The sequence below is a fragment of the Aquarana catesbeiana genome, linkage group LG05, assembly GCF_042186555.1.
Source record: "Aquarana catesbeiana isolate 2022-GZ linkage group LG05, ASM4218655v1, whole genome shotgun sequence".
NCBI classification, from domain to species: domain Eukaryota; kingdom Metazoa; phylum Chordata; class Amphibia; order Anura; family Ranidae; genus Aquarana; species Aquarana catesbeiana.
In genome coordinates, this window is record NC_133328.1 from 425,000,612 (window position 1) to 425,028,006 (window position 27,395).

General features: G+C 40.1%; 1 protein-coding gene across 12 annotated transcripts in view; it reads left to right on the forward strand.

Annotated features, from left to right (window-relative positions):
• ZNF516 (zinc finger protein 516) overlaps positions 1-27,395 on the forward strand; it is a 160,658-nt gene that overhangs the window by 57,586 nt on the left and 75,677 nt on the right. For 6 of the 12 annotated variants that reach the window (XM_073631230.1, XM_073631231.1, XM_073631229.1 and 3 more), the window contains one exon: positions 25,676-25,780. The exons of 4 other annotated variants lie outside the window; for them this stretch is intronic. The gene's annotated coding sequence lies outside the window, so the exon portion shown is untranslated. Of the gene's footprint in view, positions 1-25,675; positions 25,781-26,953; positions 27,097-27,395 lie in introns of all 12 variants that reach the window. 2 more of the 12 variants (XM_073631234.1, XM_073631233.1) reach the window with 1 other exon arrangement.

The window sequence follows — 27,395 nt, forward strand, 5'->3', positions numbered from 1 at the left end:
TTTACAAGTCATAAACAGGTTTTTTGCTAGAAAATTACTTAGAGCCTATCTCTGTCTCTCTGTCTCTCTGTCTCTCTGTCTCTCTGTCTCTCTGTCTCTCTGTCTCTCTGTCTCTCTGTCTCTCTGTCTCTCTGTCTCTCTGTCTCTCTGTCTCTCTGTCTCTCTATAAAAAAGCATGACAAGACCTCTTAAATATGAGTTCTGGGGTCAAAAAGACCTCAGATCTCATATTTACACAAAAATGCAATAAAAAAAAAAGTCCCTTTTAAGAGCTATGGGCGGAAGTGACGTTTTTGACATCTCTTCCATCCTGCAATGGTATGGAAACGGGTGGGGGCCATCTTCCCCTCACTCATCTCCATGCCTAACAGGGAAAAGTATCCGATCGCCGCTGCCGGCGGCTCCGTAGAGCGGTGGGGGGGGCTCTCCCACCGCCAATAAGTGATCTCGCGGCGAATCCACCGCTGAGACAACTTTTATCTGAAGTCAGACCGCTCACTGAAGAAGAGGATACTGGGGTTATGGTAGTTAGCTGCTGCCATAACAATGATATCCCTCTTCAAAGTGCCGACATATATTGGCGTGAGCCGGTCCGGAAGTGGTTAAAGTTTCACTTTCATTTTTACTGCTTGCCCTTCTTAGAGCCTGGTACAGATGCATTTTTCTCCAAACACTACATAGATTTCAAAAACAATGGGATAAAGGAATATTCCTGAACTTTGTTTAATCTCATGGTTACTGTGAAATTGTGTGAATGCATCAATGCAGTGCATGTTATCTCAGCTTGCAGAGCTTGGATTCATGGAATGATTTTATCAAAAATGGAAATATTGCAGCCTCATGCTACATAACTAAGCTCCATTTAATGCTGAATAAACTAAATTATTGTATCTTAAATAGAAAAAAAATATCTTTTAGATAGATTTTTACTCCAAAAACATTTTATTAAAATAAATTTGATAATCAAAAAAATCAGGTTTTTTTATTTTTTTTATTTTTTATTTTTATCTACCCTGGGTCCTGCGGTTTGGGCAGTTTCAGAAAGCACACCAAAACTCCTGCATGCTGAATGGTGTGCTTTCTGAAACCACACTGAAACAGTGGGACATCATAGAAGTCTATGGGAAAGTGCAGCTAACCTGCAGGAAAACCGCGGGTTAGCTACGCTTTGCCCAAAGCGTAGAGAGACCGCATCAGTGCAGTGTGAAGCTGCCCCAAAAGGGTACCTTTACCTTTTCTGGGGAAAAAAATATAGATAATACAAAATGAATATAGTATATACAAATGCTACACGAGACTTGTAATTTAATGTTCTTAAAATTCACCTTTCCTTAAAACCTAGCACTAATGTTCTGTAAAAAAAAAAAAAAAAAAAAAAGTCAATGCAATACGGCAGCCTGGAGCTGCTCTGTACACAGCTGGTGTACAGAGCACCTCCAGAAATGTCATATAATACAAGTCAGGTTTTAGGCATCCGCTGCAACAGAAATCCTTTTTGGTGAGATACTCACCACTTCTAAATCAATCACTTCTAATGCAGACACTGCAAATTTTCTCATCAGAACTCAAGTGCAGCAGCCAAATAAAAGCCGGTAACTGGCAAGTGTGAAAGGGGACATCTACACCGATAATCAGGGCACTGATTATCCCTGATCAAAAAGCACTTGTTTTTAAATTTTTATATGTTTGGTATCTATTTTCTGGGCACAACATCATTTTATATTATACCAACAATTGCAGCAGCTGCCATGTTATTCCTTGGGGCATCTGCTTTCAGAAAATATAATGTGTACTGTTTGGAGATTATAAGTAATTTTCTACCAAAAAAATGCTGATTTTAACATGTATGTGAAAAACTTCAAATTTGCCTCAGAAGGTGAGTTAATGTAACATTTACATACTGCATAATATGCACCAGTGTACTGCATTGGTGTTTGTGGGCCCTTCAATGACTTTTGTGATGTTAACAAAAATGACTGTATTTATACTTGTCATATTTATGGCCTTATTCACCACCATTGGTTATATTTCTTTCAATGGCCAGCTAACAAAATCCATCCTTGGAAGGGACTGTGTGCAGTCTTCTACTCTCCTCTTATGAATGGAAAGTTCAGTATATTTTTCTCTGGTAATGGGGGAAAGTAACCTTCATTTTCATAGTCTTGGCTTGTCATAGTTCATAGTTGGAACTGAAAATGTAAACAAGCATTTGCTTCCAAAACTAAGCTGAAAGTCGAGTAGCTACAAAGCCAGTGGACAAGTATAGAGGTTCGTACAGGAATCGCTGATCTTTGTGTAAATTGCTACTGAACCAACCAACAAATATAAAATATTACAGTGACAGCCTCATTTCTTAGATTATTGGCGGGTGTTCAGTTTGGAATAATATAAATGTGAGCTTGCAATTATTTTAAATAGCTGTGTTTTTAGAATCGTGTGGGGTTTTTTTTTTTTAAGCATTTAGCTTAACATAATACTACAATGTATTAAGCTTCTTTTGTATATTAGTAGCTAGTCATTTGTAGATGCATTGTATTTAGATGGTTTGTTTGGCATAATGTTTTTATCATCGTTGAACGTTGTAAACTTAAATTGCTGTTTTACTTTTCCCATGTAACTCCAGATTTATGTTAGACATGATCTTTTGACCTGGGACTCCAGCTTGCAGGGATCATTTTAAAATCCAGTCAACCTAAAATAAATGGTTCATAGGTTTGCCAGACATTACATGTATATTTTATATTATTGCATGAACCAAAGAATTTGAGATACAGTTGGACAAAGATAATTAGTTTGGTAACCAAGTAAATTTTTCCTTAGGGTCGGTTCATATCGGTGTGGTAGACTTTAAACCCGTTTTTTACTTGTTTGTTGTATGTGTTGCTATTGGATTTCTATGTAATGTGCATATGGAAGCGAGTTGAAGATGCAGCAAGCAGAATTTTGTTTGACGCACAGGTGTGAACGGCCTGAACAAATAGACTCTCTAAGTTGCAGGCGCCTCTAAAGTGTTAGGAGGCAGCAGTGCAGAATTGATCTGCCACATGCAGTTCTCACCCCTATGACTGCTATATATACACAGTTCTCTTCATCAGTGGCCAGGTATAGTGGTAATCGTGGGAAACTTTCTCACCCAGACCTACTTGTTGCTAGGCTAGTGACATGCCGCACTTGCTCACTGTTGAGAATGGAGATCTGGCTTTTCCTTTGCTGATGGGATAGTCAGATTGTGCAGTGGTTTTAAGCAGGATCAGCTTCCTCTTTGCTCTGCATCAATTGTACCAGGTTGCCATGCATCCTCTGGGATGCACCCACAGGCTTGCTCACAAACTGGGCTGTGTGTGTGTCTATTGACACACAACGTGCCCCTCCCCTCACAAGATTTGAATGACAGCAGCAGGAGCCAATGGCTTCCACGTCTGCCTCTGTGAGAAGAGGAGCAGGTGGGCACAGCGTTGGATCGAGATCAAGCTCAGGTAAGTATGGGGTGATATAAATGCAGGGACATTTTTACTGTAATGCAGGAAATACATTAAGGTAAAAAATGTTTAGGCTTTAGAACCACTTTAAAAAAGCAAGCCCTGAACAGCTGTAATTTGGGAAAGCAAATTAATTAACATTTACATGTTTACTTCCCCACTCTGGAGTAAATCTTGACCTCTTGATAGTTGTGCATGCATTGATGTATCGTTGTAAATTTCACAGTTCTTCATACATTGAGTTGTGGAGAACTGGCAGCTGTACTGTAGTCTAAGACTATAATCCAGATTGAAAGTAGTTTTACACAAAGACTGAAGACTTTTCAGAAGGTCAAACATAGCAGCAGTGCTGGTGCAGAGGCTGCAGGGTTCAAGGAAATGACCTGGTTTCTTCTTACACAAGCAGTGCTCCATCAGCACCTAGAATGTCATTAACAAGCTGCATGATAGCTGCCCTTTTTGCTTTGTTATTGGACCCTGCAACACTGTACAGGAAACATTTTGATCTTGAATACGTTGCCTAACTAACATTTATGGCTCTTACTAGTGAAGGCAATGAATTAGCAGATTTTTGAAGCAGAGGCCTTCCTTGCCTGCAACTACAGGGAAATCTGCATCTGTATATTCTGTACTGCTTCCACTGTCCTGGGTCTATGATGGTAGCTGTAAAATTATTAGAAAAGTAATTTACTATGAAGTTATTTTATTAATAATTCATTTTTCCTATATATGGTATCTACAACCTGCATTTTCTTGAATAGAATATTGTACTGTATGTGATGGGTGACTTCTAAGATGGTTTACTATTGCGCGTGCAATAAGGTTTCTTAGAATGTTTTACTCCCATCAGGTGTCTCTCAAACTTTGAGTGCCCCATGAACAGAGTGAACTGAGCTGAATGATTCCACGTTTGCTTGCGGCAGGGTAGGAGGGGGGGGGGGGGGGAGCTATGGAAGCCACCTAACTCAAGGGTCAACTTCCTTCAAATGCTGCGAACACAGAAGATGTTGGCAACCTTTCTGCATTTGATGTTTAACGGAGTAGATCTTTATGGTATTCATTTATCCAACAGTGAGAAGGTTTTTTTTAATCTTTAATCATAGTGGAGAGAGGAGTGTGTGTGTGTGTGTGTGTGTGTTTGTATATATATATATATATATATATATATATATATATATATATATATATATATATATATATATCTATCATACACACACACTCCTCTCTCCATATATGCATACATATACTAGAGCCATTTATCAGCTAAGAATGGTAATTTTAGGCCCTCTCAGCTGATAATTGGCCCATGTATGACTCTACTGTTCTGGGCTGAAAAATATTACCTCATGTAACTATCAGGATGAAAAAGAAATTGTGTAAGAATGACCTCATTGTGTCTGCGACTTCTGTTGTCCGCATCTGAGCAAAAGCGTCTGGTGGTACAATCTGCCCATGTCAGCCAAAGACCACCCACTCTACATGCAGATTAAAACATTTGGCCATAATACATAGCTTTTAAACACACATCTGGAAAGCATTGTATTCAGGCATTTAGACTTTAGAAAGGGTCTCTTGGTTAACAACAAGGCTGCATTTACACCTGAACGTTTCAAAGTTGCGCGTTTTTGCAGCGACTTTTACCGCATTTTTTTTTAAACTTGTTTTTGACGCAATTTTGTACAGGTCACCAATGTAAAAAGCAGAAAAACGCCTGTAATCTGCCCCAAAGAAGCTCATGTTCTTTTTTGAGCTTAAGGCATTTTTCAGACTTTTTGCTTCAGGTGACAAAACGCTCAGATGTGAACAGGTGCCATTAAAATGAATGGGATTTTGCTTGCTGGGCGTTCGCTTGTGGCAGAGCGAGAACCGAGATCCCAGTTCTCTCAGGGAAGAGGAGAGAGATCGTGTGTTCATACCAAGTATGAACACCGATCTCTCTCCTCCCCTAGTCAGTCTCATCCCCCCCACAGTTAGAACACACACTAGGGAACACAGTTAACCCCTTGATCGCCCCCTAGTGTTAACACCTTCCCTGTCAGTGACATTTATACAGTTATCAGTGCATTTTTATAGCACTGGTCGCTGTATAATTGTCAATGGTCCCAAAAATGTGTCAAGTGTCCAATTTGTCCACCACAATATCGCAGTCCTGACAAAAATCGCAGATTGCCGCCATTACTAGTAAAAAAAAATATAAAAATACCATAAATCTATTGGCTATTTTGTAGACGCTATATCTTTTTTGTTCGAACATATCAATATACGCTTATTGCAATTTTTTTTTTATTTATTTTTTTACCAAAACTATGTAGAAGAATACATATCGGCCTAAACTGAAGAAAAAATTTAGTTTTTTAAATTTGGGATATTTATTATAGCAAAAAGAAATATATATTTGTTTGTTTTTTTTTTTTTCAAAATTGTTGCTTTTCTTTGGTTTATAGCTCAAAAAAAACGCGGTGATCAAATGCCACCAAAAGAAAGCTCTACTGTATGTCCTCCCTTGCTCGAGCGGCCTGCACGCCTCCTACGGGCTATGCGCTCTGTGATCAGCGAGTCAAGGAGATCATAGGTCGCAGTGAGGGGCCAATCCTGACCCCTTACCAACTGATCAGCTGTCAGCCAATGACAGCTGATCACATGATGTAAACAGCCAGTAATCGGCTAAAAACAAACCCGATCAGCGGCTCCTGTCAGAGGAACATCGTCCCTCACACAGAGAGCCACCACCGCCTAATCTGTGCCCACCAGTGCTGCCTATCAGTGAAACCCATCAATGCCACCCATCAGTGCAGCCTCATCAGCACACATCAATGAAGGAGAAAAATTACCTGTTTGCAAAATTTTATAACAAACTGTGAAAAAATTGTTTTTTGTTTTTTCAAAAACGGTTTTATTTTTTGCTAATAAAAAAAAAGTACCCCAGTGGTGATTAAATACCACCAAAAGAAAGCTCTGTTTGTGTCAAAAAAAGACAAAAATTTAATTTGGTTACAGCAATGGAAGACCGCGCAATTGTCATTCAAGGTGCGACAGCGCAGTAAGGTGAAAATTAGCCTTGGCAGGAAGGGGGTTTAAGTGCCCAGTAGGCAATTGGTTAACGGTGATTGGTTGCTATGGGCAGTAGCACCAGTTGGGAGAGAACAGTTTTTTAATTTATTCCCATGATTCTATCTTTCAGTTTTGTAGTCTGCCCTAACCTATCATACATCGTATTTCTTGGAGCTTTAATTTGAGCAGATTTGGATACATATATTTTTATTTTCTAGGTTTTAATAAAGTAATTATGGGAAATTTGAAAAAAAAAATTTGGCTTCCTGTAATTTTTCCAAACGCAACTTTTACCTAATTGCTGCAACCACAGATATGAACCTTTTACAATATGACTGTCAAAACCTGCTGACAAAAAGGATATGGCATAAGTGTGATTTTTAGGTAACACAATGAAAAGTGAAGATGTGCATTTTACTTTACTTTACTTCCTGTTTTAACACTACATTGCCAGTCTTGGATTGATCTTAGCTGAGTGCTGGTTGTAGCTTTAAGTATTTAGGAGGCATTTAGTAAGTCTTCTGCGCTGCTGAAGTTGAAAAGTGGCTGCTAAATGCTTTGTTGTACATTACCACCAAAACTTCTCATTTAAAATTTACATTTAACATTCCCCAATCTGGAGCTGAAGGGTGCTTTAAGGGCTTCAGTAAAACTGCATTCTAAAGCCTCGTACACACGATCAGATTTTTTGGCAGGGAATTGTGTGATGACAGACTGTTGGCCTAAAATCCGATCGTTGGTACGCTCCATCAGACAATTGATGTCCAACAAATGTTGGATGGCAGGCTAGTAAATTTTCGGCAGACAACGGTCTGTTGTCAGATTTTCCTGTTGTCTGTACACAAATCCGTCACACAAAAGTTGAAAGTACAAACACGCATGCTCAGAATCAATGCTCACCAAACACGACATTAGCAGAAGGTGCCCAAAGGATGGCGCTCAAGAGCTGAAACTCCTTGTAGTACGTCACTACGTTCATGTTTGTTTGCCAACAGCTGTGTGCTGTTTTGTATGCAAGACAAGTTCCTGGCACACGCCCTTCGGATCAAAAGTCTGACGCTTTGTTGACCAACAATCTGATCGTGTGTACCAGGCTATAGTGTTTTGGTACTCTCCAACATTAAAGTCCAACTCCAGAATGGGCTGACCCTGTACAGCAATGGCTAAATGCTTGTTTCTCTCTCTAGGGCAGGGGTCTCCAAACTGTGGCCTGGGGGCCAGGTGCAGCCTTTATCTGGCCCTCCACTGACCCAAATGATGGGGCATCCTTTCTTCCACTGGCCACAGTCTGGGCCTTCTAAAGCCTGAAGGGGACTGTAAACTGTCCCTTTTAAAGTTTGGCGATTAAAGTTTGGCGATCTCAGATCTAGGGGAGTTGAAAAGCACTTTTACTTACCTGATCCTCTGCTCCCCCAGCAGGCGGTGCTCTCCCATGCTCCGGCAGAACACTGTGTTTCTCACTATCCTTATGTCCAGTGCAGTTCTGCGTTGTTGTTTGACATCAGAGGACCTCCGACCAGTGCAGGAGAGAAGAGGCTGCAGTAATTGGGTAAAACTTTTCTTTTTAAACTAGCATGTAAACCTTGCATTTTGGGGGCAACCCCACTGCATTAGAGCATTTTTACTTTTCCTGGAGTTCAGCTTTAAAACAATTTGCCATTATGTTTCAAAAACAGTCAAATAGTTTCAGTTCCTAAGAGCGACACCTGAACTTTACTTTCCTTCATTTGTTATACTTTGTGCTCATTGGGTGGAAAGGGGAGGGTAAAAATCTGTTTATGCTAGCTGGCACTGCATGCTTCACTAATCCCCATCAGGGATGTGACTTGGAGTTTGATGTTCCATTCCACTGCATCCACTGTGTACTACAAAAGATCGTTGAACTTTTAAAAAGATAACTGCACTTCCACACCTTCTCGCCATTTGCAAAATCTTTTCTCCACAACTATCACTATTTTGTATTTTTCAACAAGAATGGTAATGGTAAGCTTTGCATATATGTCATTATAGTTGAGAAAACATTTTCTTAGTTGCTAAAGTAACAATCTTGCTTAAAATGAAAAAAATCGTAACAATGAAAGGGAAAAAAACAAAGGTTAAATGTTAATAGTGCATTAATGTAAAAAATAAATATGTGTATAAGGGAAATGGTCACCAGTGGTATTCTGTAATATTCTGTATCTCAACCTTGAGAATTCTAATCATGCAGCCTTACCTCTCAGAGATGAGATGATGTATTTTGTATTCTTTTTTGTGACAGAAGTGTTGGGCTGTAAAGCCCCATAGAGGCTATCCGTTCTACCTGAGCTCCGTGCAGAACAGACATTGACATACAGTAACTGTCATGTACTATAGTCCTGACAGCAGCATTGTTGCATGAAAAAAAAACAAGAGGGTTTATTAAAGTGGTTCTTCATTGCATCTGAGCACCACAAACAAAAAACGCTATTTAATTCATTTATAATATTTAAAGCTGAGAATTCGCCTTGAAAAACATTCCCTAGCATTTCTGGCTGTGGCCATCCTGAGTAAGGGCAAATTATTTATGTAGCGTTTACTTACTGTAATCTATTTGCCCTTAGGCATGCAGGTAGGAGGGTGTACTTAGTTGAGAAAACCCATCCTCCCCTCCTGAAGACGACTGGGATGTATGACATAATTTGCCTAGGCCTGATAAACCAGAAAGCAACTAAAGAAATGAAACAAAATAAGTTTAAACTGGAAAGTATATCATATTTACTTATTTACTTACTAATGCTAACAGCATGAGGATTAAAAATAGTCAATGTTGACTGAGAGTGAAGTTCCGCTTTAAAGTGGAAAACGCATAACTTGATAAAAAATAATGTTCTTTAGCAAGGAATTCCACATTAATAATTATGCTACCAAAATTAGTGTGTGCTGTAATGTGTGGCCAGCATTGTTACTGTATCTTCTTTGCTGAATTCCAGAGCCCCTGAACAGCAGTAAATCTTTTAGGCTCTCGGCAGATCTGCCTCTACATATTTGGCACAGTGCCTAAAAACAGAGGGCAACTGAGCATGTGCAGAGCAGGGTGAGACAGTGTATTACTGGATTTTAAACAGTATAGACACTTCTCTTTTAATGTTTTACATAGAGATACCTGCAAAAGAGGCCAGCCTGGAGTGATCCAGCAGGACTTTGTCTGAATAAAGTTCCACCTTAACTAGGAAGCCCAAATTTGGTGTGCAAACACAGTGGAACTAGCACTACAACATATCCAAATTTGGGGTTTCCCAAGATACGGGCCCCAAAATTGGGTTGCAAAATGTCAAGCATTTTTCTGCAGCAGAGAATGACATTTGGTGACCCGAATTTATCTCAGGGGCCTCCTGGTGCTAGGAACCCCAAATTTGGATATGTTGTAGTGCCAGTTACTCTGTGTTTGCACACCAAATTTGGGGTTCCTAGCACCGAGTGGCCATGAGATATGGGGCCCCAAATTCGGGTCGCAAAATGTAATTCTCTGCCGCAAGTTCATATTTCTGCGTTTTCTGGTCCAAAAAATAGGGTTCTTTTTAAAAACACTTTTAAACGCAAACAAAAACTTTTGCGTCTCAACCCATTTTTTTGCTTCTGGAAAAACGAGGTTAAACGCAACTGCCTAAAAACGCCAAAAAAACGAGACTGTGTACATGGACACATACGATAACATTGAGTTCAGGGGCAGTTGAAAAAAGTGTCCAACTGCCTCTGAACGTGCCTTTAACAGCGTCTCGTGTGAATGAGGCCTAAGGGGAAGGAAAGTCCTTCCACCAGCCTCAGCAGAGGAGCCAGAGGTTTGCGGTCATGTGACCAGATGAGAAAAACTTGAGAAAAGAAATGTGCAGTGCAATTTATGCTATAAATTTATGTATGATATTTAATGGGAAGACAGCATTTTAAAGTAGATTTTGTTCTGCCTTTCCTTCTAAACCTGTTTCAACCCCCCCCCCTTTAAACCTAATGATTGAGTCAACTACAATAATTTGATGAAGCCATGCCTTTGCTCTCTTCCCTCTTTCTTGTCAGCACTTTCCGGGCAGGAGTGGCTTCTACTGTGCATGGGATTTTAGACTTGACGCCTAAATGCTCCTAAACGCATGTCAGACATTTTTTCTGCTAAAACTCTGCTGCCAGTAGGCCTAGGAGAGTTGGCAAAACATCCTGTATACATGAGGCCTTTAAGTGATACTAAAGGTTCGTTTTTTTTTTTTTTATTTTTTAAATATGTTCCTTTATGGTAGTGAGGTAGTGTACTGTTGGTTCACTTACCTTTTCCTTCATTTTCCTTTTGTAAATGCTTTTTTTCTGTGTGTGAATTTTCAACTTCCTGTTCCTCCTGATGCTTGCCCCCATCATTCGAGCCATTCTGGCTGGGGGTTAGTCAGCGTGTTTGCTCCCTTCCTCAGAACTTCATCCCTGCAGGGAGACGCTGTGTGCGTTCACAGGCACAGGAGGCAGGGGACCCGCGGGCGTGTCTCTGCCTCCCGTGCCTTGCTATTGTAATCTGAATGACCATCTTAGCACAGCCCTGCCTTTACTCCGCCCTACTCTGCCCCCTTTTTTGCTGAAGTGGAAGTGTGGCTCAGGTTCGTCGTCACACAGCGAAAAAGTGGCACTGCGCATGCGCGATGCCGCTAAGCATCAAGGGAATTGTAGTTCCTTGGAAGCCGTGACGTTGCTGCAGGGAGCACGCTCGAAAACACGGAAGTTGAGGAGAACCTACAGAGGAAAGGAGGAAGTGCTGATGAAGCCTATTTATCTAACAGGTAAATAAAAAAAATTGGCAGAGATAACAGCTAGATTCATGATCTATATAGCATATAGATCAGATATTTCCAAAATTTTTTTAGCTTTATAACCCCTTTAATTGGGAATAAAATAGACATATGCTGGCTATACACTAGTAGATTTTGGAATGAACGGTCCTACAAAAATTCTCATCAGTACATTCAATGACGTGACAAATGCCGTATGAATGTTATTTAAAAATGTTTACATTTAAGTCGATTTTGGAGCGAATGGACTTTCCTGAATAAAGACCAGACTCCCTTTTTCGTAAGAAAATGTTTCCATCACTGTTTTTGCAGGGATGAGAGAATTTGACCCCACTAAAGATTAGAAAATCAAACAAACATCATTAACCACTTCAATGCCGGGTCAATTCTGTAAAAATCGACTTTTTTTTTTTTTTTTTTTTGGTAGAAAATTGTTTAGAACCCCCTAACGTATATAGAATAAAATTATGGGTGTTCTTTTTTTTTTTTTTTGTCACACAGTATTTATGCAGTGGCTTTTTACAAAAATTTTTATTTTTTTTTTGAAAGAATACACTTTCACAATTTTATTGCACGCAAACACAATAGAATATCGGGCGGCACAGTGGTATAGTGGGTAGCACTCTCGCCTAGCAGTAAGAAGGGTCACTGGTTCGAATCCCAACCACAACACTACCTGCTTGGAGTTTGCATGTTCTCCCTGTGCTTGCGTGGGTTTCCTCCGGGTACTCCGGTTTCCTCCCACACTCCAAAGACATGCTGGTAGGTTAATTGGATCCTGTCTAAATTGTCCCTAGTATGTATGAATGTGAGTTAGGGACCTTAGATTGTAAGCTCCTTGAGGGTAGGGACTGATGTGAATGTACAATGTATATGTAAAGCGCTGCGTAAATTGACGGCGCTATATAAGTACCTGAAATAAAATAAATAAATATAAAAGCTGATGTGACGCAGAGTAAATAGACATCTGATATGTCACACTTCAAAATTGCATCCGCCAGTGGAATTGCCCAAAGTACGGTACATAAAATTCTCCATTGGCGACGCTTTAAGCGCCTTTACAGGTTACAAGTTTAGAGATACACAGAAGGTCTGGCACTAGAATTATTGCTCTCGCTCTGACATTTGTGACAATATCTTACAAGTGTGGCACGTTCATAGTGTACATATGCGCGTGGGACTTATGTATGCGTTCGCATTTGTGCATAAACACGGGGGTTTGAGGCACTTTGATTATTTATTTTTTAATTTTATCTAAAACTTTTTTTTGTTTTTTTGTTCTACCTTTCTTGCTATCTCAAGGGATGAACAATATACCTTGTGACCGCATGGGCCGTGACAGGTCCTCTCCCCTGGGCTTTAATGCAGCAAATTGGACACAGATCGGTCTGATTGGTTGCTTTTCTGGTCGTTAACGGACCGAAAGAGCTGGAAGTGATGAAATACTCATTGCTTCCGGGGTCACCGAGAAGGAGGAACAACATCTTTTCCTCTCGCTCTGTGTAGTGATGCCGTTGCCGCCGGTTGCATCGCTCCTGGTCTTGAATGACTTCTGCTGAACAGGAAATTGCCGGCTGCAAACTTTAGTACCCGCTCCCGGTATAACCACTTCAACCTAAGGGTGTCCATGGACATCCTGTCTTGAAGTGCTTAATACAAACATTTTCAAATGAAACCTGCTAGTGCATGGTCAGCTTTACTCAGCGATAGACCAGCCAGACCAAGCTACTCATGTGGCATGTGAATTTTCAGGAGGTTTTAGTGCCATTGTTTTTGATAGTAATGCAATGATTGGGTTTCTTCTGCACTCTGGGCTGCTCTTTTTTGTTTCCCAGCCTGTTTCAAAGTCTTTTAGGTATGTTGATGTTACATTTCCCCAGATTTAAAAATACAGGCTGAACTGGTTATTTTAGGTAATAGTTGTTCTTCAGATGGAGATATACAGTATATATACAGGGGGTCCCCTAGTTACAAACATCCGACTTACAAACAACTCCTACTTACAAACAGAGGGAGACAACAGGAAATGAGAGGAAATCTACCCCTAGGAAGGGAAATTCACTCCTGTAAGAGCTATTATGGGGAAAAGGTACCTCCACTGATGCTTTATCACCAAGGCTTGTTTCCAAAACAACCCAAAATTTTCAAAATCCAATTGTCATTGGGACAGAAAGTGAGGTGAAATCTTCTGAACAGGGGCACACACAGCAAAACAAATGTTACAGGGGTGTTAACCCTTCCCTATGCTATCCAAAAAGCTTAAAAATATTTTTTTTGGCTGGAGCTACACTTAAAAAATGTACCTGTTCCGACTTACAAACAAATTCAACTTAAGAACAAACCTACAGTCCCTAACCTGTTTGTAACCCGGGGACCCCCTGTACTGAGAAGTGTGCACTAATCCATGGCCCTTATAAATTGGTGCAATTTGCTGGTTTACCAACACTGTAATGTTTCAGAATGTGTGTCAGTAGCACCATTAGCTTACACATAAATGGATTTTAAAATTAAACTATATAACATACAAGAAATTGTCTAGCCAGCTCTTCTCCAGTTGAGTGATTGATCCTGGGAATTAACCTGATTGCCATTTCTGGTGCCTGACAGGGGGGCTAAGTTGGCAGCTGTCTCTCTGGGATTTGTTTTGCTTTGCTGTTGATAATCACCACTTCAAGCTATAAGAATAGGATGAACTTGAGCATTGTGTGTTTTTTTTTTTTTTTTTTTTCCCTTTCCTTTTACCTTGCTAATTTTGTAACTACAAAAACAAGAGGCCCTACATTTCCAGTTATAATCCCATCTATGTGTAAAGAGCAGTAACCATCGCAACCAATTACTAATCATCACTTTGCTGATTTAACTCCAGTAGGATCTGAATGGTTGCTATGTAGTACTGCACTGTATACATTTCACTAGTTCTAATGGGCCCAGTTTGTTTTATATCAAGTAATCTAAACTCTATAGATGTGTGTGGACTGTGAAGTGTCCCATAGGACAAGTGTGGGATTTTCTAGTATGGAGCATTCTGCTTCCCATGTTCTGTATTTGCTATGTCAGGCAATGTGAAAATGAAGAAAAAGCCGGAGTAGAAATGCATTCATGATATCTTTTGAGCTTTTCAAAAGTTTGATTACAGGATGGACACTAAGGGGTTTATTTACTAAAGGCAAATCCACTTTGCACTACAAGTGCACTCGCTGTAGATCTGAAGGGAACATGCAAGGAAAATAAACAGCATTTTTGCTTGTACGTGATCGGATGATGAAATCGGCAGAGCTTCCCCTCATTTCAGATCTTCCCATCAGATCTAAGTGACTGCACTCCTATAGCTTTAGGCCTCACGCACACTGGACGTTTTTACAGCTCCTGTTTTTGGCTTCAGACTTTTTTTTTTTTTTAACAGTCCATAAACTCTCCAGCATGTGATCCTATATGTCCATGCACACATAGGCTGTTATCAGCAGTTTTTTTGGCTGTAAAAAAAACCCTAAAATGAGTGGGTTCTGAGAGTAGTTTTTCAGTTGTAAAAATGCTTTAACGTCAAACGCAGAAAAACGTTCAAAAACGTTGCTCACCAGCGTTTTTTTTTTAACATTTTTGATCCCATAAAAAAAAAAATGCTAAAAACCGTTGAATAAAACTCACTGCAAAGCTACTGGTGTTTTTAGAACGTTATTATAAGGTCCAGTGTGCATGAGGCCTTATACCGGCTTTTTTTCAACATTTATATTCTGGAGGAACCCTTGAAATAACTTTTCCTGTCTTGGGCGATATTTATTTAATGTACAGCTTACAGTAGTGTAATGGTTACTAGGAAGAATACTCCTTACACATTTGTGGTCATTGGGAGGAATCCTCCCCACCCTCTTTAGGCCTCATGCACACTGGACATTAAAATAATGTTCTAAAAAACCGGCAGTAGCTTTGCAGTGAGTTTTTCAATGTTTAACGTTTTTGCAATAGCATTTTTAGCGTTTATTAGCATTTTACCGCGTTAGCATTTTTTAATTTTCAATGGATCAAAAACATTAATTGCTGGTGAGCGATGTTTTTGAGCGTTTATCAGCATTTTTTTGATGCTAAAGCTTTTTACAGCTGGAAAACTCCCCTCACTAGTTTTGGGTTTTATTTAAAGCCAAAAACTGCTGATAACAGCCTATGTGTGCAATGACACATAGTAGGCTAACATGATGGAGAATTTATTGACTGTAGAAGAAAACGTCTGAAGCCAAAAACAGCTGCTGTAAAAACGTCCAATGTGCGTGAAGCCTTATAGATGGCTTAAAAGATCATTGTCTTTTTTTTTTTTGAAAGGCAGAAATTGCTCATTGCTCCAGGAACCCCCGGAATTATCTGAAGGAACCATAAAAAAAGCTTCCTTTATTACTGGTGATTTGATCTACTACTGTCTTTTTGGGGAATATTAGAACCTGTACAACCCCCCAGTAATTTTTCAGATGCTTGTCATCCAAATTTTTGAATAATATCTTAAACCTTTAAAATGCAATGCAAATATTTAATACCAAAGCGTTTGCAAGGACAACCATAATGGCTACCTGATAAGCAAGCTATGCTTGTAATATCCATCATCACTTGCAGTCATTAGGCTGTTTTATCCTTCTGGGTGATGGATACCTCAGGCAGATTAATAGTCATCCACACACAGAGAGATTTGATTATTTCTCTATTAGAAGGGTCTTCTAATTTAAAGTACTATGTACTGGAATTTTTTCTGCAAAAAAAAAAAAATGCCACGGTCACGCATGTATGCGCATATATCGTTGAGAATAAACATTCTACTGTCCAGAATTATTAATTTATTCAGAATAAATTCATATGAATAAATTTACATGCATACGCACGTTTATGTGCATTTTCACACGTATGGGCATGCATTAGTCTGATAAGCTGCTCTCTGAATGCAGGCTTGGGGCATTTTTTTTTTTCTTACACCCCTGAAAGCTGCTAGGTAGTATGCTGGTAAACAACACTATGTGTATACGCACATTTCATAACCTAGAGCTACTTGCAGAGGCATAAAGAAAAAAACTCTAGACACCTTTTACCAGCAGCATTTTTCTTTCCTGTGCTGTGTTCATGGAGCTTTTTCAGTGATAGATATAGATATATAGATATATAGATATATATAATATTCTCTATTTTATATAGCTAATGCAGTTTAGAAATATCAAACCTGTTATACATACTTTTCTGTGCAGGAGTTCTGCACAGAGCAGCCTGGATCCTCTTCTCAGGTCCCTCTTCAGCGCTCCAGGTTCCTCCCTCCTGTTGAATGCCCCCACAGCAAGCAGCTATGGGGACACCCAAGCCGAGTCATAGCTCCCTGCATCCATTTAGACACACAGCCCGCGGCATGGCCCTTCCCCCTTCTCTCCTCATTGGCTGGCTGACCTTTGATTGACAGCAGCAGGATCCAATGGTGCCGCGCTTCTTTCTCAGCCAATGAGGAGGGGAGTCCCGGCCAGCCGAGTGTGTCGTGCAACATCGCTGGATAGAGATGGGGCTCACGTGTGTATTATAGGGCCCCCGTTGGGGCTGCTGCACATAGAACGTTTTTTTTATCTTAATATATGGAATGCATTAAGATAAGCCTTCTGACTTTACAATCACTTTAAGTTTGCAGGAGACCTGCATGGCGCAAGTAATATGCCCATTTTTTTAACCTGCATTTTATTTTATTTTTAAAAAGTGAACTTTATCTTTTAAACGCAAGCTGTCGGCTTCCATCCTTCCTTTTTTTTAACCTTTGCTGAACCATTAAAAAGGACAACATAGCAACTTCTAGAATAGAACACACTATTTATAATATATTTATCATCTGTAACATACCACCTCAGTAGAAATACACCTGTATTATCTTTAATTGGCTTCTTTATAAATGTATTTTGCATTTAAGTTTTATACTTTAAATTCAGGATTTAAAGTCATTTTTGTTAGTAAAAATACATTCATTGTGTTTGTTTTCAAATGCTTAATGATGTACATGCATTTCCCTTGTGATGAGTTTTGGGTTGGAGATTCTGCTGGCGATTCTGTAATCCGTTTCAGTACGGATTAGTTATAATGTTATTCTATCCTGTCTTTGTTAATTTGCTAGTCTGTGCTCAATACCATATGGAGGAGCCAGAACAATGGAATTCTGTTCCATACTTCTCCAAGACTGAACCTGTGTTTTTTTTATATTGCACTTTTTGAAATCTATTGATCTTTAGTAAAGCAAGAGACCATAATGCTGTCTAAAGGTTCTTCATAGCACAATGTGTAAACATGCTCCCCTGCCATATTAACTTTGTGGTTGTTTTTTGGATTATGTTATGCTCATTTCATCAAATTATATTGCTTAAAGTGGAGCTCCACCCTCAATGTGTTTTTTTTTTTTTTTTTTTTTTTTTACTACCAACACTGTAGCTGCTGACTTTTAATAAGGACACTTGCCTGTCCATGAAGGACGCAATGTCCGCCCCCCCCCCCCCCCCCCCCCAAGGCCGCTCCATCCATCTGATCGGGTGCAGGCGCCGCCATTGTAACTAAGGGTAACCGGTAGTGGAGCCTTCAGGCTTCACAGCCGGTTTCCTACTGCGTATGCGCGAGTAGCGCGGTGCTTTCTGAATGGCCCCGTCATCTTCTGGGACACACACAGGTTCCAGAAGGCAGTGGGGGGAAGGAGGAGGGGCAGACACAGAAAAGGAAATGGCGTACCTCACCGCAAGGCTGGGACGGAAGTTCACCTTTTTACTACTAAGGTAAGAAAAAAAATTAAATTGTATATCCAAAAACAATGGGTGGAAGGGTGGTCTTTCGTTTTAAGACCAAGTACTAAAGTTGGGTGGAACTCCGCTTTAACCTATATCTAAAGCCACACTTGTCGTCGTCGGCGTTGTCCTCCCTCCTCCCTCCTCCCTCCTCCCTCCTTCCTCCTCCTCCTCCTCGTTTTTTTAAAGTGATTCTAAAGGTTGTCATTAAAAACAAAAAATAGCAATTATGTTATACTTGCCTGCTCTGTGCAATGGTTTTGCACAAAGCAGCCGCCCGATCGTCTTCTTTTTGGGTCCCCTGCCAGTGGTACTCATTCCATTCACACACACACAGTATGGCTTGGCCCCGCACCCGCTCTTTCCTCATTGGCTTACTGGCTGTGAGCTGATATATATTTTTAATTTTAATACCACTTTAAAACTTGTCCTTGCTATTGCCAGATTTCTCTTTTTCTTTCACGTTTTGTCTTTTTATATATAATATAAAGTGAGAGAAAAGCTGAGGGCCAGTTTATAGTTAGTCTGGTTGAAAAAAGACACAAGTCCATCTAGCTCAACCAATCAAAGGAAACCTTTTTTTTAAAAAAAAAAATCCTATATGCACAATACTATACCCACAGTTGATTCAGAGGAAGGCAAAAAAAAACAAGAAAGCATAATCCAATTTGCTCCAGCAGGGGAAAAAATTCCTTCTTGATCTCACAAGAGGCAATCGGATATTCCCTAGATCCCCATGCTCACTCATGAATCATTTCTGTGCGATTTAGACTGCTTGCAAAACGCACTCCATTTGCAATCTGCAGCTGGTATCAATAGAAAGTTAAGAGCCAAAACACAGGTTGCAAACGCAGTACTTTTTGTAACATGCGACCCAGTTACAGTGTGCATGCACTACTTTTGGTGCAGTGCAATTTTAGGAACTCAAACCGCATGTGCAGGCATGGTGTGAACCAGCTCTAAGAACCCTTTCACACCGAGGCGCTTTACAGGCGCTACAGCGCTAAAAATAGGGCCTGTAAAGAGCCGCTCCTGTCTCTCCAGTGTGAAAGCCCGAGTGCTTTCACACTGGAGCGGTGCGCTTGCAGGACGCTAAAAAATCTCCTGCAAGCTGTATCTTTGGAGCGGTGTATACAGCGCTCCTGCTCATTGAAATCAGTGGGGTAGTGCGGCTTTACCGCCGGCATAGCGCTGCTGCAGCAGTACTTGCGGTGTTTTTAACCCTTGCCGCGCTGATGCTGTGCTGGTGAATTTTTTTGATTTTCCCAATCTTTTTTGATCCCAGTGAACATGATCAAGGTTCTGAACATGATCAAGGTTCTGACCCCACACCACTATCAAAAAAAAAAAAAAAAAGGGACTACACTACTTGCTGGCAGATGGGGGGAAAAGAAAAATACATAAATGCATATGCATAAAATGTCTTTTATGTAAACTGAATTTTGGCCTTTCTTCTGATCCTCCATATTTGTCATTTTTAATGTTTTGCATGTCCCAAGATGAAGGCTCCAGAAAGTATGTGTGTATTATTATTATTTAAAGTTGAAGTAAACCCTCCTATCGTTTTCAGCCAAGAAAGCTGCCATCTTTGCCTCTGTTTAATCTACAACTGCCATGATGCTGCACATGTGATCCGTTATGACACCAGCCATTGGATGGTTTGACAGTTTGGTTGAGAGCACAACCAATGGGGAGTGTTACATTTCCGGCACGTGCCGGAACGGTAACCGTATTATGGGTGGGTTTACTTCCGCTTTAAGCCCTTGTTCACACCAGTGCAGCTTTAAAATCCCGCTACTTCAGCGTGATTTCAAAGTTGACTGATCAGTAAGATTTTGAGGTGCCATTTCATTGTGACTTCATTTAACCCCTTTAATCTGGTGCCTCCTGGTTTATGATCATGTGACCACCATGATTGACTGTCACAGCGATCACATGATCGGAAAGCTCCTGATCGCTTCTTCCATGCTGAGCTTTCCATTAGCCGCTGTTAACTGTGCTGGAAGTTCTCAGCACAGCTGTGTCAGCTAATTGGTACGCACCTATGCGGCTGCTCGGCACCAAGGCCCACCCGCCAAGAGACTGTAATGAAAGAGTCACAATTAAATTGCAAAGAAGTTGTGCAGGAACCTTTTTAAAAGTCACTGCGACTTGAGTCGCAATGATTTGACTGGCAATGGGGTGTGACTAGTCGTGATTTTTGAACTGTCAAACCGCACTGGTGTGACTCAGGGCTAAAAATCTGAAAAATGCTAGTGCTACCTAAGCAAGAAAAGGAAAAAAAAATGCACCCCTCCAGTTATTGGTCTCCTATGATGAAGTCCACCATAGCAGTCACATGATCTTTTGTGGCTCTATTTGAAGTGACAGTTGATCTTTTTTTATTATAACTTTTTAATTCAGTTTTAAATCTTAATAGGCCACATACATTTGCAGTGGCCCAAGGCAGGGAAAACATTTCCCTTTTAATTTGTTACATTTTTTTTTTTTCCTTTCACCACTTTTTTAACTATTGTGAGTGTTCCTTTTAAGTATCTATTCTGCCAAGCAATGTGGTTCAGATTGTTACAATACAATTAGCAGGAGCAGATGGCCTTCAATCCACTTGGAAAGCTTTCAGGCCGGTTCCCGAAGTTTGAAGGCCATAGGTTTGGCTTGTTTGTTTAATCATATATTCCATCTGTTGGAGAGAGCAGAAACTTCCCCACAAACACTTCTGTTAAGGCCAAACTTTACTGAATTTCCCTTGGGGTTTAAATAGTTTGTTGTAGTTTATTTGAAAATATTCTCACAATGGGACAAAATTCATTCTATGCTGGTCAGGAGATCCTGCACTATTATGCAGCTTTTCTTAGTTATCTTCAAAATTCTTAGCTGGACTTTAATCTGTAGGAAAACAAAGGTTACATTGGAATCTGTGATGGACCAGTTGCAGTACAAATGAGGCTGCCGTACTTATCAGTTTTAAACTGTCTATCCAGAAAAACATTTGTGTGAACTTTGAGAAAAGTAGATTTTGTATCGTATCTACTAAAGGGTTGACCGATATAGTTTTTTTAGGGCTGATACAATACCGATTTTTTTTTTTTCTTTTTTTTTTTTTTTTTTTCTTTTTTTGCCACCTTTCAGGCTAATAGCCAATATCGGGTACCGATATTCTGTACATTTAAAGTGGCACCCTACTGTGGGTGGCTGGCTGGCATACCCTGCTGTGGGTGGCTGGCACGGTGCACCCTGCTGCGGGTGGTTGGCCTCACCTGGCTCTCTGCTGTGGGTGGCTGATACACCCTGCTGAGGCTGGCTGGCACCCTGGTCCAGCCGTTCCGTGGTGTGCACTGTCCGAGGCGAGGGAGGCGGCCGCCTTTGCCCTATCCGGGTAGAAGAAGCCAGGACTTCAGACTGTCAGAACATTTGCAGGCCCGGTGCATGGTGGCCTCCGCGCACTGGCTCTGCAGTGCAAAATGTTCTGAGTTCCGATAATCGGTTGACCCTTAGTATATACTGTACATCTGATGTGTACATAAATATATGTATTATCACCCAACTAATTTAAATTCAAAATACTAACAATAACTTCCAAAGCCATCCACAACTCTGCCCAAGCTACATCACCAACCTTGTCTCAAAATACCAACCAAATCGTCCTCTTCGTTCCTCCCAAGACCTCCTGCTCTTTAGCTCCCTCGTCACCGCCTCCTATACTCGCCTCCAGGACTTCTCCAGATCCCAATCTGTCAGACTCTATCCACTTTTAGGCAATCCCTGAAAACTTTTCTCTTCAGAGAAGCCTATCCTGCCCCCACCTAACAACTGTACTTTTCATCAGCTCATCCCCCACAGTTATTACCTTTTTGTATCACTTGACCCACCTTCTTAGATTGTAAGCTCTAAACGGGGTCCTCTGATTCATCCTGTATTGGATTGTATTATAACTGTACTGTCTGCCCTAACGTTGTAATGCGCTGCGCAAACTGTTGGCACTATATAAATCCTTTCTAATCATAATAATTCTAGAGAGCAAGGGGCAGTTGACTTCTGGCCTTTATGTGGTCTCTAATACTTATTTTATAGCAAGGATGTTTTCTATAGCTCTTGGCATGGTTATATTCCTAAAATGAAAATCTAAAAAAACTCTCAAACAAAATCACAGTTAAGATCATAAAGATTATTTTTAACTTGTTATAAAAGTATTTTATAAATGCAAAGTACATCCTATGACATTTGTGTCCCACAGCAGACCTAAAAGTATGTACTGTACTTCTTTTTTTTTTTTTTTTTGCCATCAGTGGCCCCATTCAGGAGAGTCCCTCTCAATTCTGAATACATTGTTACCGGGAGACCTAATTATGGGAAATCTCTTTAAGGGTACATTCACACTGAATGCGGCTGAACTCTCACAATTTCAAACCTGCATTTGTGCGAGTTCAGGGGGCGATTTGAAAGACATCTGTGCAGATTCATTCACAGATGTCTATTGAAATCGCCCCAAAGTCACCAAAAGGAAATCTGTGCGGCGCAGCAAAGTCGCCGTGGCACCCATTGGGACAGTGCCGTTGCCGGCAATAGGCTGTGATTTGACATGTCAAATTGCGCCGATGTGACCAGGGGCTAAGGCCCAGTTCAATTTTAGGTGCGCTACCATTACACACTATATAGCATACGTTTTGATGAAAGCACATCAAAGATGCAGCAAGCAAGAATTATTTAATGTACCACACCTAAAACCAGTATATATGGGGCCTAACTGACTTTTGGCAATAAAAGCCGTTACAAATTTTTGTAGAGTGGGGGAAGGCTAGAACCATATATTGCTGTCTGTGTTTTCATTGGGATTGGAAAGGATGGCAAGTCTGTAAATGGACGCAGCACAAAAAAAAAAAAAAAAAAAAAAAAATCTCCTCTGACTAGAGAGGTTTATGGCAAGAGATGCAGTTTAATGGAGCCTCCTGGTAAGGGATAATTTTCTTGCTCGTTCTCATTCACGTGCGTGTGTAAATCTTAGCTTGAGCTATTGAGTTCTGTAAACAGGCCTTTTAACAGATGGCAGGGAGGAATGGGAACATGTGAAAAGGAAGTGAGAGCTCAACATGCTTGGCTGCCTGTGGGAATAAATAAAAATGAAAAAATATTCATATGCAACATTAATTTACCTGATGAAAACCAAAAGGTGTAACCCTTTGGGTTTTTTTTTTTTTTTCCTGGCGAAAGAAAATATGTAGAAAGCACTATACATTCCTGGCAAAGGGAAGCCTGTTGAGGACCAATTCACACTATAGGCTGAGATGGGCATTTTACTGCTGGAACACCCAAAACAATTGTTTCCGATGTGTTCCATTCACACTGCAATGCAGCCTAGGGCTGCGGTAATGCAGACATGCTACATTTTATCTCAGCGCACAGACCTGAATTACACTGCAATGTCAGCCAGCACAGCACATCACGCTGCCTGACATTGCTGTGAATGAAGGGTGTATTATGTACACTTCAAATAAAGATTGTACAAAACAAAAAAAAGGGGGTTTGATGGGCTGAATTGTGCACCACGCTGCCCCCTAGCCAGCCAGCCAGCAAAGCAGAGCAGCTGGAGCGCTGAATCACTGCGGCTGCTCTGTGATTTGGCTGAGGGCCATTATGAATTGGCCCTAAATGTGAACGGGTAGCCTAAAGTGCCACCTGCTGCCTGGTAATGTGTATGTGAAATATTCACATGCAATTTTTGACGTACATGGCAAGACAAACCAACAAAAAAAAATTGTCATATGTATAAAATAAGTCCTGAATGTAGTGTGTGTATATATATCTCTATATGTATGCGTGTGTGTAAAATATGTATGTATGTATGTATGTGTGTTTTTTTGTTTTATGTTCCAGGCTAAATACATTCCATTTAAGATGCACAACTGTATACTGTAAAATGTGTTTTTTTTAAGACTAAGTATAATTGTGTAATGCTGAAGAATGAAGTAGAACATAGACTCTTTATTAGGAGCCCATACTTATGCAGTGTGGGAAATAAAATTGGCTTCCTACATGTATGATGCAATCAATGATTGCATCATTGTAGCCATGACTAGAATAAAAGCAGCATATACACTTCTTAACAGCTCAGTATTTACTTTGTGAGTGTTTCATGTCTTTAGATGTGGCACTGATGCCATTATTTTAATAACTGTGTTCCATATACAGAATGAGCAGCCTGTCTCACCAGCATTATCCCAAATTGCAGGCTAAACCTGTAATAGGAATGCTCATGTTAGCAGATATTTCACATTCATGTGCAACTTGCAGAAATTCATTCCCTGCAAGCCCTTTTTCCCCCCCCTATAGCTCTTTAGTGCATCTTGATCCGTGGCAGCTGCTTTTTCCTCCTCCAGGGGATTTAGTGCTGAAAAGCAATAATTATGTGGAGTCCAATCAATTGTAAAACTTATGGATGTCATTTAGTTGTTTGTAACTATGTACATGGCAGTGTGATCATGATGGCTAAACCTATGCATAATGAAAAGTGTGTAGTTTCAGTCAGTCCTCCATTATTTCATAGAGGAAATGGAACAACTGCAGTGTGATAAAGATATGCTGAGCATTTTATGCCTGATTCTTTTCTGTTTATAACACTATGAGATGGCTTGATGCTTTAAATATATTTTGGCATGCATATACCCTAAAAGGCAATGTAACCTGATCTGTATGGTTGTGCTGCTGCATAATAAATCCAGACTTCACTTTCTTGTATTTTGCCTGTAATAAATATATATATATATATATATATATATATATATATATATATATATATATATATATATATATATATATATATATATATATATATATATATATATATATATATATATAAATAAATTATATTCTCAAGAAAGTAACTATTTGAAGTGTCCTTTTGTTTTCATATCCTGTGTGTATACCATTTTAGGCCCCTTTCACACTTATACGACTTGTCCCACGGTTTTGTACTGCAAAATCGTATGACAAGTCATTCTCCATGATTTTCAATGACTACCATTCATATTGGCACGACTTTAAGTCGTGCCGACTTCAAAGTAGTCCCTGCACTACTTTGGTCCAACTTCCATGCGAGTTGTACTCCATAGACCTCAATGTTAAACCCTCAAGTAGCATGCAAATCGTACCTGAATAATATAGACACAATTTCAGTACGACTTTCTAAGCACAAGCCTCACACGATGTATGTTTTCATTTGTTAATGCCAAAGTTGTGGCAAAGTCCTACAAAGTAGTACTGCTCCCAAATCGCGGCCGCAACATCGCGCAACTTTGAAGTCTTAGAAGTGTGAAGGGGGCCTTACCTAAATGTAACTTTATTGGGCATTGTCTGTGCCTATTTTGAATATCTTAACAGTGTTTGCAATTCATAACAATCTATTTTGCTTTTTATCTTTCTCTTGCTCTCTGTCTCACCATATATAAACTTTTTTTTTCAGCAAGTAAGACCGGGAATTATAGATGAGCAACTAGGAACACTGATGTTTTGTAGTGTAATAAGATTTTGGACTTTTGTGGTTGTTTTTGGCTTTTCATGGCTTCAAAATGTGATGCATGATTTTTATTTCTTTTAGCCCTCAAACCTGCAGTGAATCTTTTTTGCTTCCATTCACAAAAGTAGCTCTAACACATTGGTAGTATTGAAATGGACAAATTGATCACGCAAACTTCTGCTCAAGGTTAGTTTCTTTTTACGATTCTGTGAACATTATGTATACACGTTTTGAAATATAGTAAATAGCTTGCCTACAGCAACCAGCTTAACTTTAACTGCCATTTTTTATAGTGTGGTCTAGAAAGTATATTGACTAGTACCTGATGTCGTGGGGCAATAGGTTTACTTTCCTCCCTATGTGAGTTCATATGTGCAGGAGAAGTTTTTATTTATTAGTGAATTTTTTTTTTTTTTTTTTTTTTTTTCATCCGGTGCAAGTGGTTATCAGCCTTTCCAATTCTCTTCTGTGGAACATCTCCCCCATGCCATGGAGATAGGAGGGGGAAGGCTTTGTAGCTCAGATCAGGAATGCAACCTAAAGTGGCAACATTTCTTCTCTGATATAGTACAACAAATAAGGGTTGTCATACTAGGACAGGAAGTGTGTTGCTGGCAGGATTCAGCAGGTGAAAATAAAGGGGGGGGGGAAGCCTGATCAAGGAATACTAATGCAGCCACCACATCTAATAAACTGCAGGATATTACATTTTTGATTTTGGTTGAGATGCACTTTAAGGCCCCTTCACAGGGGCGGGAATTCACCTGTCAATCCTTCAGGTGGACCCGATCACACCCTCTATTATCAGCATGTGTCTGTTTACACCCGCCGACATCTAATCCAATTCGACAATAACAGACAAATTGGATCCATTCCCCATTCGTCTAGCGGATCCGATCGGATGGCAGTCGGGTGTAAACGGACATGTGGTCCATTTACATTTGACCGCCCATAGAGGAGAGTGGGCTGTGTCTGGGTTCCGCTTTGTATGAGTGAAGCAGACACCAGCAATCCGTCTGCTCTGCAGTGATCAGCGTTCAGATTCCCCGCTGAGCAAGCAGACTCCTGGTGGAGTTTGCCCCGTGTGGAAGGGGCCTAAGGCTTTTAAGATCAGATTAGTCTTCTGCAGGTAGAGTTGATTTTTTTTAAAAACATTTTCTCTTTTAGTTCTGTTTATAGCTGTTAATGGTTAGTAAGCTACTCTTTTATTAAAGAACAACTAAAGGCAAAACCTGTTTAATTTCGGATAGAGTAAGGAAGTATTATAACCCCTGTGTTTTTTTTTTTTTTTTTTGTTTTCTTTTTTCTTTTCCACCATCTGTGTCCTGTTGGGGCGCATGCTCTTTATTTGTCCCACAGACATATTGGAGAAAATTCATCTAACGTGAGGGAACCCTTTATGGTCATCAGAGCTAGTGTCTCTATTGGAAGATTTCTCCTGTATTGCTGTTCGGGTGCAACCCAAAATTTTCTTTTGGCAACTCTCTATCTAAAACTAAAAGGTGTGTTTTTTTTTTTTTTTCTTTAGTTTCTATTTTAAAAGTGTGAAGTTCAACCTTTTTCTAGCCATTGCACTACCCCTTGAGGATTAGCCTTTAATGTTTACACAAATAGTTTGCAAATTTAAATTTGGGCATTTTACATTATGTTAATTGATAATAAATAAGGGGGGTTGTTATATTTCGAGGTGCACTGTTGAAAGCCTGGCTGTAATTTCCTTTGTGACATGTTGTCACTACTCTAAGGCCCCTTATGCAAGGGGGTGTGCTCCGTTGGAGTCCACCTGTTTAGCTGGGAATCT